Below are 15536 nucleotides of genomic sequence, written 5' to 3'. Positions count from 1 at the left end.
GATAAGGTGGTTAGGAAGGCATATGGGATACTTGCCTTTATTAGCCGAAGCATAGAATATAAGAGCAGGGAGGTTATGATGGAACTGTATAAAACGCTAGTTAGGCCACAGCTGGAGTACTGTGTACAGTTCTGGGCACCACACTATAGGAAGGATGTGATTGCACTGGAGAGGGTGCAGAGGAGATTCACCAGGATGTTGCCTGGGCTGGAGCATCTCAGCTTTGAAGAGAGACTGGAAAGGCTAGGGTTGTTTTCCTTAGAGCAAAGAAGGCTGAGGGGGGACCTGATTGTGGTATACAAAATTATGAGCGGCATAGATAGGTTAGATAGGAAGAAACTTTTTCCCTTAGCGGAGGGATCAATAACCAGGGGGCATAGATTTAAGGTAAGGGGCAGGAGGTTTAGAGGGGATTTGAGGAAAAAGCTTTTCACCCAGAGGGTGGCTGGAATCTGGAACGCACTGCCTGAAGTGGTGGTAGAGGCAGGAACCCTCACAACGATTAAGTATTTAGATGAGCACTTGAAACGCCATAGCATACAAGCTACAATTGCTGGAAAATGGGATTAGAATAGTTAGGTGCTTGATGGGCACGATGGGCCGAAGGGCCTGTTTCTGTGCTGTATAACTCTATGACTGTATGAATGGCCCAGATCTTATTTTAAGGTTATGCCCCCTTGTTCTGGACTCCCCCACCACAGGAAATACTTTCTCTCTATCTACCCCATCAACTCCTTTGATCATCTTAAACACCTCAATTAGTTCACCCCTTACTTTTGCATGCTCAAGGGAATACAAGGCTAGTCAATGCAATCTGGCCTCATAAGTTAACCCTTTTAGCCTGTGTATCATTCTGGTGAATCTGATTTGCACCTGCTCCAAGGCCAATATATCCTTGTGTGGTGCGGGGTCTAGGAATGAATGGAATATGCCAGATTCTGTCTAACCAGAGTTCTGTACAGTTGTAGCATAACTTCTACCCCTTTGTATTCCAGTCTTCTTGAGATAATGGCCAACATTCCAAGAGCCTTTTAATTATTTTTTGTACCTTCGTCCTGGCTTTTAGTGATTTCTGTACTTGGACCCTTAAATTTCTCTGTTCATACACAGTTTTTAGCATCTTGCCATTTAGAAAATACTCTGATCTAAATTTCTTATGTCCAAAGTAGATGATCTCACACTTTCCCACATTAAACTACATCTGCCATTGTTTTGCCCACCCACTTAATCAATCAATGTCTCTTTGCAACTTTCTGTTCCCTGACTACACTATTTACTATGCCATCTAACTTAGTGTCATCAGCAAACTTCGATATACTGCTCTTTATTCCTTCATTAAAGTTGTTTATAAATAGAGTGAAAATCTGAGGCTTTAAGACAGATCCCTGGCAGACACCACTAGTCACATTCAGCCAATTTGAGTAAGTACCCATTAACCCTACTCTCTGTTCTATCTCCGAACAAATTCCCTATCTAAACCAACAAGTTCACAGAATCACAGAATTGTTACAGTGCAGAAGGAGGCCATTCAGCCCATCATGTCTGTACCGGCTCTCCGGTACAGCAATTCACTTAATGCCATCCCCCCGTCTTCTCCCCGTAACCAGGCACATTCTTCCCTCTCATAGGTTAGCACTGCAGCCTCACAGCTCCGGTTCTGGGTACTGCCTGTGCGGAGTTTGCAAGTTCTCCCTGTGACTGCGTGGGTTTCCACCGGCTGCTCCGGTTTCCTCCCACAGCCAAAGACTTGCAGGTGGATAGGTAAATTGGCCATTGTAAATTGCCCCTAATGTAGGTAGGTGGTAGGAGAATTGAGGGAAGGTGGGGATGTGGTAGGGAATATGGGATTAATGTAGAATTAGTATAAATGGGTGGTTGATGGTCAGCACAGACTCGGTGGGCCGAAGGGCCTGTTTCAGTGCTGTATCTCTCTATGACCCTATGACTCTATATAACAGTCTAATTCCCTTTTGAATGCTTCAATTGAACCTGCCTCCACCACACTCTCAGGCAGTGCATTCCAGACCTTAACCACTCGCCGCGTGAAAAAGTTTTCCCTCATGTCACTTTTGCTTCTCTAACCCATTACTTTAAAGCTATGCCCTCTCGTTCTTCATCCTTTCATGAGTGGGAACAGTTTCTCCGTATCTACTCTGTCTAGAACCTTCATGATTTTGAATACTTCTATCAAATCACCTCTCAGCCTTCTCTTCTCCAAGGAAAACAGTCCCACCTTCTCCAATCTATCTTCATAACTGAAGTTCTTCATCCAACCCATTCTCATGAATCTTTTCTGCACTCGCTCTAATGCCCTCACATCTTTCCCATAGTGCAATGCCCAGAACTGGACGCAATACTCCAGCTGAGGCCGAACTAGTGTCTTATTTTAGTGTCTTATATTCTTTTGGGCCTCCTTATCTCGAGAGACAATGGATACGCGCCTGGAGGTGGTCAGTGGTTTGTGAAGCAGCGCCTGGAGTGGCTATAAAGGCCAATTCTGGAGTGACAGGCTCTTCCACAGGTGCTGCAGAGAAATTTGTTTGTTGGGGCTGTTGCACAGTTGGCTCTCCCCTTGCGCCTCTGTCTTTTTTCCTGCCAACTACTAAGTCTCTTCGACTCGCCACAATTTAGCCCTGTCTTTATGGCTGCCCGCCAGCTCTGGCGAATGCTGGCAACTGACTCCCACGACTTGTGATCAATGTCACACGATTTCATGTCGCGTTTGCAGACGTCTTTATAACGGAGACATGGACGGCCGGTGGGTCTGATACCAGTGGCGAGCTCGCTGTACAATGTGTCTTTGGGGATCCTGCCATCTGCCATGCGGCTCACATGGCCAAGCCATCTCAAGCGCCGCTGACTCAGTAGTGTGTATAAGCTGGGGATATTGGCCGCTTCAAGGACTTCTGTGTTGGAGATATAGTCCTGCCACCTGATGCCAAGTATTCTCCGAAGGCAGCGAAGATGGAATGAATTGAGACGTCGCTCTTGGCTGGCATACGTTGTCCAGGCCTCGCTGCCGTAGAGCAAGGTACTGAGGACACAGGCCTGATACACTCGGACTTTTGTGTTCCGTGTCAGTGCGCCATTTTCCCACACTCTCTTGGCCAGTCTGAACATAGCAGTGGAAGCCTTACCCATGCGCTTGTTGATTTCTGCATCTAGAGACAGGTTACTGGTGATAGTTGAGCCTAGGTAGGTGAACTCTTGAACCACTTCCAGAGCGTGGTCGCCAATATTGATGGATGGAGCATTTCTGACATCCTGTCTTATATAGTTGCTTCTAATTCCATACACTTGCATCTTTGTTAACAGTTTCTTATGTTCCCATAACTAACATCCATAGACACTCTCTGATCTACCACATTTGTTACCTCCTCATTAAATTCATCTAGATTCTTAGACATGACTTACCCTTTACAAATCCACACTGATACTGTCTGATCAGCTTATTTTGCCCAAATGCTCAGTCACTCTGCAACAAAAACAGAAAATAGTGGAAATATTCAACAGTTCAGGTAGCATTTGTGAAGAGAGAAACAGAGTTAATGTTTCAGGTCGTGACCTTCCATCAGAACTCAAGTCACTTTGTCCCTAATAACAGATTCTAGTAACTTCCCCACAACTGAGATTAAACTAGTAGGCCTACAATTTCCTAATTTATCTCTCTAATCTTTCTTAAATAATGGAATGGAATTGGCAGTTTTCCAATCCAGGGGGACAATTCCTGAATTGAGAGTTTCAAATGATTATGACTAATGCATCAACAATTTCCTCATCTAATTCTTTTAACACCCTGGGGTGGAAACCATCAGGTCCTCGAGAGTTGACTATCTTTACTAACATTAGTTTTTCCATCAACATTTTTAAAAAAAACTTATATTGAATCTAGTTAGTTCCTCCCCTTGATTTATTTTCAGTTTCTTGTATCTCTGGTACTTTATCCTCATCCTATACTGTGAAGACTGATACAAAGTAGCTCTTTAGTAAGTATGCCATTTCCTGTGTCTGTTATTAAGGGGCCCACATTACTCTTAGTCACCCTCTTTCTTTTAATATACTTGTAAAAACCTTTAGTGATTTCCTTGATATCACTCGCAAGTTTTTTCTTGCAGTCCTTCTTTGCAGCTCTAATTACTTTCTTTTCATCCCTTTGCTGTTCTTTTTATATCTCTCAGTTCACAGGATCTTTAATGTGTTTCATCTTTATATAAGCCCTTTCTTTTATTTTCATACTATCTCTAACTTCCCTTGTTCAGCAAGGTCGTTTAATCAGTCCTGACAACATCCTGTACTGAAACTGTTCCAATACAACTACAACACAGATATCTACCCGACAATGTGGAAAATTGCCCAGGTAAATCTTATCCACAAAAAGCAGGACAAATCCAATCAGGCCAATTGCTGCCCTATCAGTCTCCTCTCAATCATCAGCAAAGTGACAGAAGGTGCTATCGATAGTGCTATCAAATGCTGCGCACCCAGTAACAACCTGCTCACCGAAGCTCAGTTTGGGTTCTGCCAGAGCCACTCAGCTCCAGACCTCATTACATGAGAGTGATTGCCCTTGACATCAAAGCCACATTTGACCAAGTGTGGCATCAGGGAGCCCGAGCAAAATTGAAATCAATGGGAATCAGGGGAAAACTCTCTGCTGACTATAGTCATACCCAACACAAAGGAAGATAACTCTCTTTGTTGTTGGTCAATCATCTCAGCCCCAGGACATTGCTGCAAGAGTTCCTCAGGGTAGTGTCCTAGGCCCAATCATATTCAGCTGCTTCATAAATGACTATCCCTCCAACATAATTTCAGAAGTGGGGATATTCGCTGACGATACCACAGTGTTCAGTACCATTTGCGACTCCTCAGATACTGAAGCAGTTCATGCCCACATGCAGCAAGACCTGGACAACATTCAGGTTTGGGTTAGAGTCATAGAGTTATACAGCACAGAAACAGGGCCTTCAGCCCATTGTGTCTGTGCTGGCCATCAAGCACCTAATTATTCTAATCCCATTTTCCAGCACTAGGCCCATAGCCTTGTACGCTATGGTGTTTCAAGTGCTCATCTAAATGCTTCTTAAATGTTGTGAGGGTTCCTGCCTCTACCACTTCTTCAGGCAGTGCATTCCTGATTTCAACCACCCTCTGAGTGGAATTTTTTTTCCTCAAATCCCCTCTAAACTTCCTGCCCCTTACCTTAAATCTATGCCCCCTGGTTATTGACCCCTCTGCTAAGGGAAAAAGTTTCTTCCTATCTAAACTATCAATGCCCCTCATAATTTTGTATATCTCAATCATGTCCCCCCTCAGCCTTTTCTGCTTGAAGGAAAACAACCCTAGCCTTTTCTGTCTCTCTTCATAGTTGAAATGCTCCAGCCCAGGCAACATCCTGGTGAATCTCCTCTGCACCCCCTCCAGTGAAATCACATTTTCCTATCGTGTGGTGCCCAGAACAGTACACAGTACTCCAGCTGTGCCCTAATTAGCATTTTATACAGCTCCATCATAACCTCCCTGCTCTTATATTCTATGCCTCGGCTAATAAAGTCAAGTATCCCATATGCCTTCCTAACCAACTTATCTACCTGTGTTGCTGCCTTCAGTGATCTATGGACACATACACCAAGGCCCCTCTGACTCTCTGTACTTCCTGGGGTCCTACCATCCATTGTATATTCCCTTGCCTTGTTAGTCCTCCCAAAATGCATTAGCTCACACTTCTCAGGATTAAATTCCATTTGTCACTGCTCTGCCCATCTTACCAGCCCATCTATATCATCCTGTAATCTAAGGCTTTCCTCCTCACTATTAATGACACCACCAATTTTCGTGTCATCTGCGAACTTACTGATCGTACCTCCTACATTCACGTCTAAATCATTAATGTACACTACAAACAGCAAGGGTCCCAGCACCGATCCCTGTGGTACACCACTGGTCACAGGCTTCCACTGTGAGGCCTGAGAATCTAACCATCTCCCCTTGACGTTCATTGGTATTACCATCATTGAATCCCCATCAACATCCTGGGGGTTACCATTGACCAAAAAACTGAACTGGACTAGCCATATAAATATGTTGTCTACAAGAGCAGGTCAGAGATTGAGAATTCTTTGGTGAGTAACTCACCTCCTGACTCCCAAAAACCTGTCCACCATCTACTAGGCACAAGTTAGGAAAATGATGGAATACTGTCCACTTGCCTGGATAAGTGCAGCTGCAACAACACTCAAGAAGCTCAACATCATCTAAGACAAAGCAACCCGTTTGATTGGCATCCGATCCACCACCTTAAACATTCACTCCCTCCACCACTGGCGCACAGTGGCAGCAGTGTGTACCATTTACAAGATGCATGGCACCAACTCGCAAGGCACCTCTGACAACACCTTCCAAACCTGCGACCTCTATCGCCTAGAAGAACAAGGGCAACAGAAACATGGGAACACTACCACTTTCAAGTTCCCCTCCAAGTCATACACCATCCAGACTTGGAACTATATTTCCATTCTTTCACTGTGGCTGAGTCAAATCCTGGAACTCTCTCTCCCTAACAGCACTGTGGGTGTATCTAAACCACATGGACTTTGGCGGTTCAAGAAGGCAGCTGACCACCACCTTCTCAAGGGCAATCAGGGATGGCAATAAATACTGGTGTTGCCAGCGACACTCACATCCCAAGGACAAATTAAAACAAAATTACACAAGTAAGCCAGAATTTTATTCTGGCAATGGGGTTCCTGGCAGCAGGCCTGAAGGCAGAGGGTGACCATGCCTCGGTGCTCTGTTGTATCCCGATGGAATTCCACAGCCGGCAACCAATTAACTTCCCGCCGTTGGGAACACTGTCCCTTTAAGAGACAAGCTCTGCCTCCGGAGCTGCCAGCCAGAGGCTGACCCCCAAACCACCCGTTCTTGGGGGTGAAAATTTCTCTCAATAAGTTCTTGAACCAACAAGAGAATAGGCCATATTAGATTTAGTAATGAGTAATAAGCCCGAATTAGTCAAAATCTAAAGGTAAGGGAACATCTTGTGACCATAATATGATAGAATTCAATATTAGGTTTGAGAGGGCGAACGGTGAGTCATGAATCAAGATCTTAAATTTAGATAAGGCTGACTTTGGAGGGAATGAGGCATAAATTGACCACAATAGACTGGGCAGAACTAATAATGAATAAAACTAAGCTTGAATAGTGGGAGGTGTCAAAAAAAAGTATTAGGTAGAATACTGTTACGAAAGTGCCTTCATTTTTTAATATTTCTAATATTTTATTTTTTTATATTTTTAATATTAATATTTAATACTTCATTACTGGATAAGTCTTGTTTGATAATAAACTGATAATTTTGTTGTTTATTAAAGAAACCTGGTTGGTGTATTTTATTCTGGGATAAAGAATAGAGTATATGGTTGACCGTATTGGTAACTGGGTTAACATTTTTAAAATATATATTGTGACCTGCAGAGAAGTGGGACTGGAAAAGATAGTGCACTCCTTCCACCTCGGTCGTAACATATAATTGGGGACTCTGTGCGGGATAACCGGACACCGACGACATGCAATTGTCAGTGGGGTAATAATAATTGAAAAGAGGAAAAGTATAAAAAACAGATTTCTTGTGCATTAAAGTTTACACTACCGGAATGTTTTTGTTAGCTGCTATGACCTTTCTGGGGAAGGAGGATATATCCCTGAGTGATTTGAGAAACTTAACCAAGGTTAGACGAAAGGAATTTTCAGAAAAGTTGGTTTTAGGGTTAAAACCAGGAGCTAGGAAAGCAGATATAATTGAGGCAATAGTACACCATTTCAAATTGGAAGAAGACAAAGGCAAACCAGATGGTAGTGCATTTGGATCAGCTAAAATTCAGTTGCAGATGAGACATCTTGAATTTGACAAAGAAAAAGAAATAGAATTGGAAAAAGTTAAGCTTGAACGGGAAAGAGAATTGACAATGAAAAAACTTGAACTAGAATTTCAAAGAGAAAGTTAAAGAGATGGAAGGGAATTTGAATTTAAAAAGATGGAACTAAGACAAAGGGGTGGTCTTGACTCCAGTGAAAATTTTCATGGGGAAAGATCTGACACCAGCCCAGGACTCAGTGGAGAGGTGTTTAAATTTGTACAAGCCCTCCCGAGGTTTGAGGAAAGGGACGTAGAGGCATTTTCAATTCTTTTGAAAAGATAGCTGGACAGGTGAGTGGCCGAAAGAAAGCTGGATACTGCGTATGCAAAGCAGGTTGATGGGCAGAGCTCATGAAGTTTACGCCATACTTTCTGAGGAGGCTTCTGCAGATTATGTGATGGCAAAAAAGGCTATTCTCGCTGCTTATGAGTTGGTCCCTGAGCGTACAGGCAGAAATTTTGGAACCTTCAGAGATAGCCTAGGCAAACTAGAATTTGAGTGGGTAAAGCAAATTAATTTTAATCGTTGGAGGTGGGCACTAAAGGTAGGGGCCATGTATGAGAACTTTAGGGAAATAATTCTCCTGGAAGAATTTAAAAATTCACTCCCTCCGTTAGTAAGAACCCATGTAGAGAACGAGAACATTTCAACAGCCAGACAGGCAGCGGAAATCGCTGATGATTACGAGCTTGTTTACAAGCCCAATCCCTTTGTTCATCACCCGCACAAACCCAAGAAGGATAGAAGGTAAGAGCGTGAAAAAAATGCAAGTGGCCGGGGACAAGAAGGGAGAGCTGGGAACAGCCAGGCATCTCCTTGCCAGGCCAGAAAGGAAGATGCCGAGTGTAGAAGTGAGGTCTACAAGCCTAAGTGTTAACATTGCCACAAGGTGGGATACCTTCATGCAGAATGCTGGAAGTTGCAGGGTAAACCCAGGGAATTTATTGGGGTGCAAAAGGCAAATGTAGAGAAAGGCCCCTGACCGAGAGTACGACAAACCAGGCTATAGCTCTGACTGCAGCTATAAGGCAGGGGATGTGAATAGATACTTGAGAGTTATAGGGAATTCTTGTCGAAAGGAAAAGTAACTCCTTATCCCTTAAGTGAGGCAGGTAAATCTATAGTTATACTTAGGGATACAGGAGCCACACAAACTCTTTTGCTGGGGAAAGGCATAACTTTTCCACCAGAGAGCGCATTGAATGCCAAAGTTTTAGTGAATGGCATCAGCAGGGAGTACCTTTGTATCAGGTGCACTGGCAGTGTGACCTAATGTCTGAAATGGTAACTGTAGGATTTGTCCATAGTTTGCCTGTAGACAGAGCTGACCTACTCCTGGGGAATGACTTGGCTGGAGTGAAGGTAGTAGCTTCTCCAGTCGTCAAGGAAAAACCAAGTGAAGTTAAAGAGACAGAAAGTTGCAGGAAAAGGTTCCAGGAATTTTTCCTTCATGTGTAGTGACCCAAGCAATGGCTAAACAAGTTTCATTGTCAGAGATCAGATTGGCACCACAGACAGATAGCCGAATATCTGAAACTTTCTTTGGTGATTTGGATAATCCGAAGGAAATGTTCAGTAAATCTTCTCTGATCAAGGCTCAGCAAGCCGAACCAGAGTTAAGTAAAGTGGCACAATCAGCTCTAACAGTAGCTGAGGCAAAGGGAGTTCCGAAAGGCTACTAGATTAAAAATGGGATTCTGATGAGGAAGTGGAGTACTCCTCACAGACCTGCGGACAAAGAATGGACAGTTGTTTACTAGATAGTGGTACCACCCAAGTATCACCGGGAAATATTAAGGATAGCGCATGGAATTCCTATAGCGGGACATGTGGGGATCCGGAAGACCTAATCACGTATAGGTCGACATTTTTACCGGCCAGGTCTTTCGAAGGACGTGGTACAGTTTTGTAAAATGTGCCATACATGCCAGATTGTGGAAAAAACGCAACCTGCCATAAACCCCGCATGTCTAATTCACATACTAGTTTTTGGGGAACCATTTAATAGGATGTTGGTAGACTGTGTAGGACCTTTACCGAAAACAAAAGTGGGGCACCAACATATACTCACTATCATGGATATGGCTACTCAGTTCCCAGAGGCTATTCCATTGAGAACAATTTCTGCTAAGGTAGTGGTAAAGCAGTTAACCCATTTCTTCGCTAGATATGGATTACCGATTGAGATTCAGTCAGATAAAGGTTCCAATTTTATGTCCAGAATTTTCCAGGAAGTTATGAATAATTTGGGTATAACACAGTTAAAGTCTTCAGCCTACCACCCACAGACACAAGGGGCTTTAGAACGGTACCATCAGACTCTCAAAATGATGATCAGAGCATACTGTCATCAATATCCCCATGATTGAGATAAAGGGCTAGAATTTCTTTTGTTTGCCACTAGGGATTCACCTAATGAGTCTACTGGTTTTAGTCCTTTTGAATCAGTTTATGGACATGAAATAAGAGGTCCTCTAAAACTAATCAAAGAAAAGTTTTTAGCACAAAGGGACAAAATTGCTGTGTTAAATTATGTATCAGTGTTCTGGGAGTGGCTCATGAGAGTCTGCAAAGTGGCTCTGGAGCACCTGAAAGCTTCCCAAACAACCATGAAGAAATGGGAAGCCAAGCATGCCAAGACCCAAATGTTTCAACCGGAGGATGAGATGTTAGTGTTACTGTCTTTACAGTGAGTATATGTTGGTGCCCCGCTTTTGTTTTCGGTAAAGGTCCTACACAGGTTCAGTGGTCCATATAAAATGGTCAAAAGAATTGGTAAAGTGAATTATTTGATTGATATCCCAGATCGCCAGAAAAAGAATTGGCTGTGTCATATCAATATGTTGAAACAATATCATCACCAGGAGGAGCATAAGCAAGCACAGGTATGTCACGTAGTAGGGACAGTGAAGGATGAAAGGGATAGTGAGGATGAGGCAGAAGGAGACCTAGACAATTATCAAATTGAACCTCCTACTATCCGGTTAGCTAATACTGAATTGTTTGAGAGATTGGACACTATGCTTTCATATTTAGATGCAGAGTAATGAGACAATCTAACAAGGCTACTCGTAGCATTTAAAAGAGTCTGTAGGGACAAGCCAGGATGTGCAATTTCATCCACACATGATGTGGATGTAGGGGAATCCTTTCCTATAAAAAAGCATCCTTATCACTTAGGTCCAGAGAAACAGGCCCAGGTAAAAGCAGAAATCCAATACATATTTAAAACCACCTAATTGAACCCAGTCAAAGCAGCTGGAGTTTCCCAGTGGTGTTAGTGCCTAAACCTGATGGTTCAACTAGATTTTGCATAGACTGCAGAAAGGTTAATGCAGTAACAAAGGCAGACTCCTATCCAATTCTCAATTGGAAGACTGTATTGACAGAGTGGGCAGTGCCACATTTCTTACAAAATAGATTTGTTAAAGTGATACTGGCAGGTTCCTTTAACACCCCGAGCTAAAGAAATATCGGCCTTTGGCACATCAGACAGTCCTTTCCAATGCCGAGTGATGCCATTCAGGCTAAATAATTCTCCAGCCACTTTTCAGAGGCTAATGAACCAAATGGTAGTCAGTGTTCCTAACTATGTGGTTTACCTTGATGATGTGCTGGTATATAGGGATCCTTGGAAAGCGCACTTGGAACAACTAGAAACTCTGTTTAGAAAATTACAAATCAGCTGATTTAGTGATAAATCTTGCCAAAGTGAATTTGCAAAAGCAAGAATAACCTACCTCGGGCGTATAGTAGGGCAAGGATAAGTGTTGCCAAGAACAGCAAAAGCACAAGCATTGGTGGAGTGCCCTACCCCTAAGACTAAGCGAGAAATCGTGAGGTTTTTGGAGATGTGTGGTTTCTACTGCAAGTTTGTACCAAATTTTCATACTATAGCTGCTCTACTGATGGATTTGCTTCAAAATAAAGAAAACCAAAGTAGTGTGGTCAGGGAAGTGTAAAGCATCTTTTGAGAGGCTGAAAGCCATTTTGATTAATGAAACAGTGTTGGCTGCTCCAAATTTCACTAAGCACTTCAAGGTAGCAATTGATGCTAGTGACCTGGGGGTCGGTGCAGTCCTGTTACAAGACAATGAATCAGGCATAGAAAGGCCAGTGGGATACTTTTCCAAAAAGCTAAATCAACACCAAAAAAATATTCAACAGTGGAAAAAGAAACCCTGGGCTTATTACTAGCACTTAAGCATTTTGAAGTCTATGTCCGCCACGACTACAGAGACACACTGGTATATATTGATCATAACCCCTAGCTTTTGTTGATGGAGTTTACTATTACAGCCTTATCACTTAAAGATTATCCACACTGCAGGGAAAAATAATGTAATTTGCAGATCCTTTATTTAGAATTTAACTTTGCTTTGGGTTATCTGAGTGCAAGATGGTACAAAGCAGAACTGTATTGGCTACAGGTAAAGAGTGAATGAACATGAGTGTGAAAACGTGTTTTCATATTTTTTTCACTCTATGTAATGAGACGCATTTAAAAATGGTGTTTCATTCATCCAAGGCTGGAAGTGTTATGGAAGTGCTTCCATTAGTTTTTTTTTGAGGACTTGTGTTTTCAGACTGAAAAAATGTCGTGGACGTGTTTTTTTTTTACCAAGTCCACTGAAAGGACACTTGAGATGTTGTTTGAAAACAACCTTTGCTGGTAATCATGTGCTTTATGCTCAATAAACAGAAACCTTGGCAACCTGGGGAAGATGTTTACAGAGAAGTGACATGTTGAGATTTATGAATGGTCAGGAGGTTCTGAACTGCTGTTTGGGGTTTGGATATTGTTTTTTTTCAGTTGGACTGTGAACTGTTTTGAAGACAGTTGGTGTTTTGACTGCCAAGGAAAATAGAAACCCCAACTCATTTTGCCTGCATTTCTCTAAGAGACCCTGAGAAGGACAATGTGTCAGCTCCTCTTTCCTCCTGCCTTTGGAAAAACCCTGCGATTCAAGTGCGTGTTGGATGAAACTTCTGATGCCACACGATTTCCTCCTGATTTCTAAACATCTCCAGAGTGAATTGCTTCTGAAAACATCCCAGTGACCTGTCTCCATATACCTGGACACCAGACCAAAAGGGACAACTGACTTCCTTCCTTATCTTTTCTTTTTTCTTCAAGAATTAGCAAGTCTTGGCTAAAGTATTCATTTTTGTCTTTTTTTTGTAACAGACCTCTGCAGAGAGAATTTCTGTATTTTTTTCAGTGTGTACATGAGTATGTGTGTGGGGAGTTTAAAAGGGGAACTTTCATATTTCAATGTGTGTTAAAGCTTTGCTTCATTACTGGATAAGTCTTGTTTGATAATAAAGTGGGATAGGCACCAACATGTTGCACCATGGACATTTAACAAAACTATTGACTCAGCCACGGACATGGGGGCAATGAATCTGTGTATAAAGTGTACAGCCATCCTAATGCCATCAAAACAGAGTCTGATTTAAAATGCATTTCTCCCTAATTAGTGAGATATGTGGTCCCTCTCCCTCTCGCAACTTTTAAAATCAATTGGAACCCGCCTGAAAATCACGAACTTGTTCTAAGTCCAGAGGTATCGTCTCTGCTCTAGGTATCTGTCAGCTATGAAACTGACGTTGCGAATTTTTAAAAGTCAGACTAGTCTGGAAGAAGCCAGTGGGAAATTTCTCATCCCCGAAATTACTAGTCATGAACTTCAAAATTTTTACCACAGACACTGCTGTTCATGTACGGACACATTGCTGACCTTTGGCTCCCACTGGTCTATTGTGGTCAATTCTTGCCACATCCCTCTGAAAAATAACCATTAATCACTACTCTGTTTCTTGTCACTCAGCCAACTTCATACCATGTTGTCCCTGTCCTTTTTATTCCATGGGCATTAACTTTGTTGACAAGCATATTATGTTGGACTTTATCAAACGTCTTTTGGAACTCCTTGCATATTACATCAACTGTATTACCCTCATTAACCCTCTGTTACTTCAATCGAAAAAGTCAATCAAGTTAGTTAATCGCAATTTGCCCTTAACAACTCTGTGCTGGCTTTCATTAATTAACCCACATTTGTCCAAGTGACTGTTAACTTTGTTCCAGATTATCGTTTCTAAAAGCTTTCCCACCACCAAGGTTAAGCTGACTGGCCTGTAGTTGCTGGGTTTATCCTTAACCCCTTTTTTGAACAGAGGTGTAACATTTGCAATTCTTCAGCCCTCTGGCCAATCTATGGAGTATTGGAAGATTATGGCCAGTGCCTCTGCAATTTCCACCCTTACTTCCCTCAGTATCCTCAGATGCATCTGATCCAGTCCTGGTGACTCATCTACTTTACGTACAGCCAGCCTTTCTAATATCTTCTCTATCAATTTTTAGCCCATCCAGTGTCTTAACTACCTCCTCTTTCTTAGACTTTGGCAGAATTTTCTTCCTTGGTAAAGAAAGATGAAAGTAGTCATTTAGTACTTCAGCCATGTCCTCTGCCTCCATGCGTAAATCCCCTTTTTGGTCCCTAACTGCCCCTACTCCTCCTTTTACACCCTTTTTACCATTTATATACCACAAGACAACTTTTGGATTCCCTTTTATGTGGGTCACCGATCTCTTCTCTTTTGCTCTCTTTGCTGCTCTTCTTTCTTCTCTCACTTCTCCTCTGAACTTTCTATACTCAGCCTGGTGCTCACTTGTATTATCAACCTGACATCTGTCATACACCCCCTTTTTCTGCTTCATCTTACTCATCTTGTTCAATTTACCTGGGCGAGATCCATTCTTACCCCATTGAAATTGGCCCTCCCCGAATTAATTATTTTTACTCTGGATTGCTCCTTGTCCTTTTCCATTGCTAAGCTAAACCTCATGATACTATGATCACTGTCCCCTAAATGTTCCCCTACTGACACTTGATCCAATTGTCTCACCTCATTCCATAGAAAGCAGATCCAGAAATGCCTCCTTCCTCGTTGGACTGGAAACATACTGATGTAGAAAATTCTCAACAGCCTTTAGAAACTATCCCCCCTCTCTGCCTTTTACATTATTACTATCCCAGTTTATATTAGGATAATTAAAGTCCTCCATTATAGCGACTCTATAGTTTTTGTAACTCTCTGCAATTTCCTTGCAAATTTGTTGGAGGCCTATAGAATACATCCAGTAGTGTAATGGTACCTCATATTGTTTCTTATCTCTAACTAAATAGATTCTGTCCTTGACCCCTCTAGGACATCCTCTCTCTCCAGTACTATAATATTCTCCTTAGTCAATGCTGCCAGCCCTCCTCCTTTCTTTCATTCCCTATCTTTCCTGAACAGCTTGTATTCAGGAATATTTAGTACCTATTCTGCCCTTTTTTGAGCCATTATTGCCACGTCATCATACTCCCATGCGGCTACCTACGCCTACAGCTCACTTACCTTATTTACTACATTCCATGTGTTTACATACATATACTGTAAACCTAATTTAGACCTTATTCCCTATTACTCTGACCCCACCTAATACTTTACTATTTCTTAGTCGAGTGCTTTGTTTCTCCCAATTCTTTGTGTACCTCATTTTTCTCTATAATATTGCCTCTTGGTTCCCATCCTCTACCAAGTTAGTTTAAACCCTCCCCAATAGTA

At 42.3% G+C, this 15536-nt stretch overlaps 1 protein-coding gene across 2 annotated transcripts in view; it reads right to left on the bottom strand.

Annotated features, from left to right (window-relative positions):
- LOC137379454 (E3 ubiquitin-protein ligase RNF182-like) overlaps positions 1-15536 on the bottom strand; it is an 88442-nt gene that overhangs the window by 5621 nt on the left and 67285 nt on the right. For both annotated transcript variants that reach the window (XM_068050294.1, XM_068050301.1), the window contains exon 3: positions 3415-3475. The gene's annotated coding sequence lies outside the window, so the exon portion shown is untranslated. The remainder of the gene's footprint in view (positions 1-3414; positions 3476-15536) is intronic.

The sequence above is a fragment of the Heterodontus francisci genome, chromosome 2 (assembly GCF_036365525.1).
Source record: "Heterodontus francisci isolate sHetFra1 chromosome 2, sHetFra1.hap1, whole genome shotgun sequence".
Taxonomy (NCBI): Eukaryota; Metazoa; Chordata; class Chondrichthyes; order Heterodontiformes; family Heterodontidae; genus Heterodontus; species Heterodontus francisci.
Note: the sequence above shows the minus strand (reverse complement) of the source record. Positions and strands in the feature narration are given on the sequence as shown.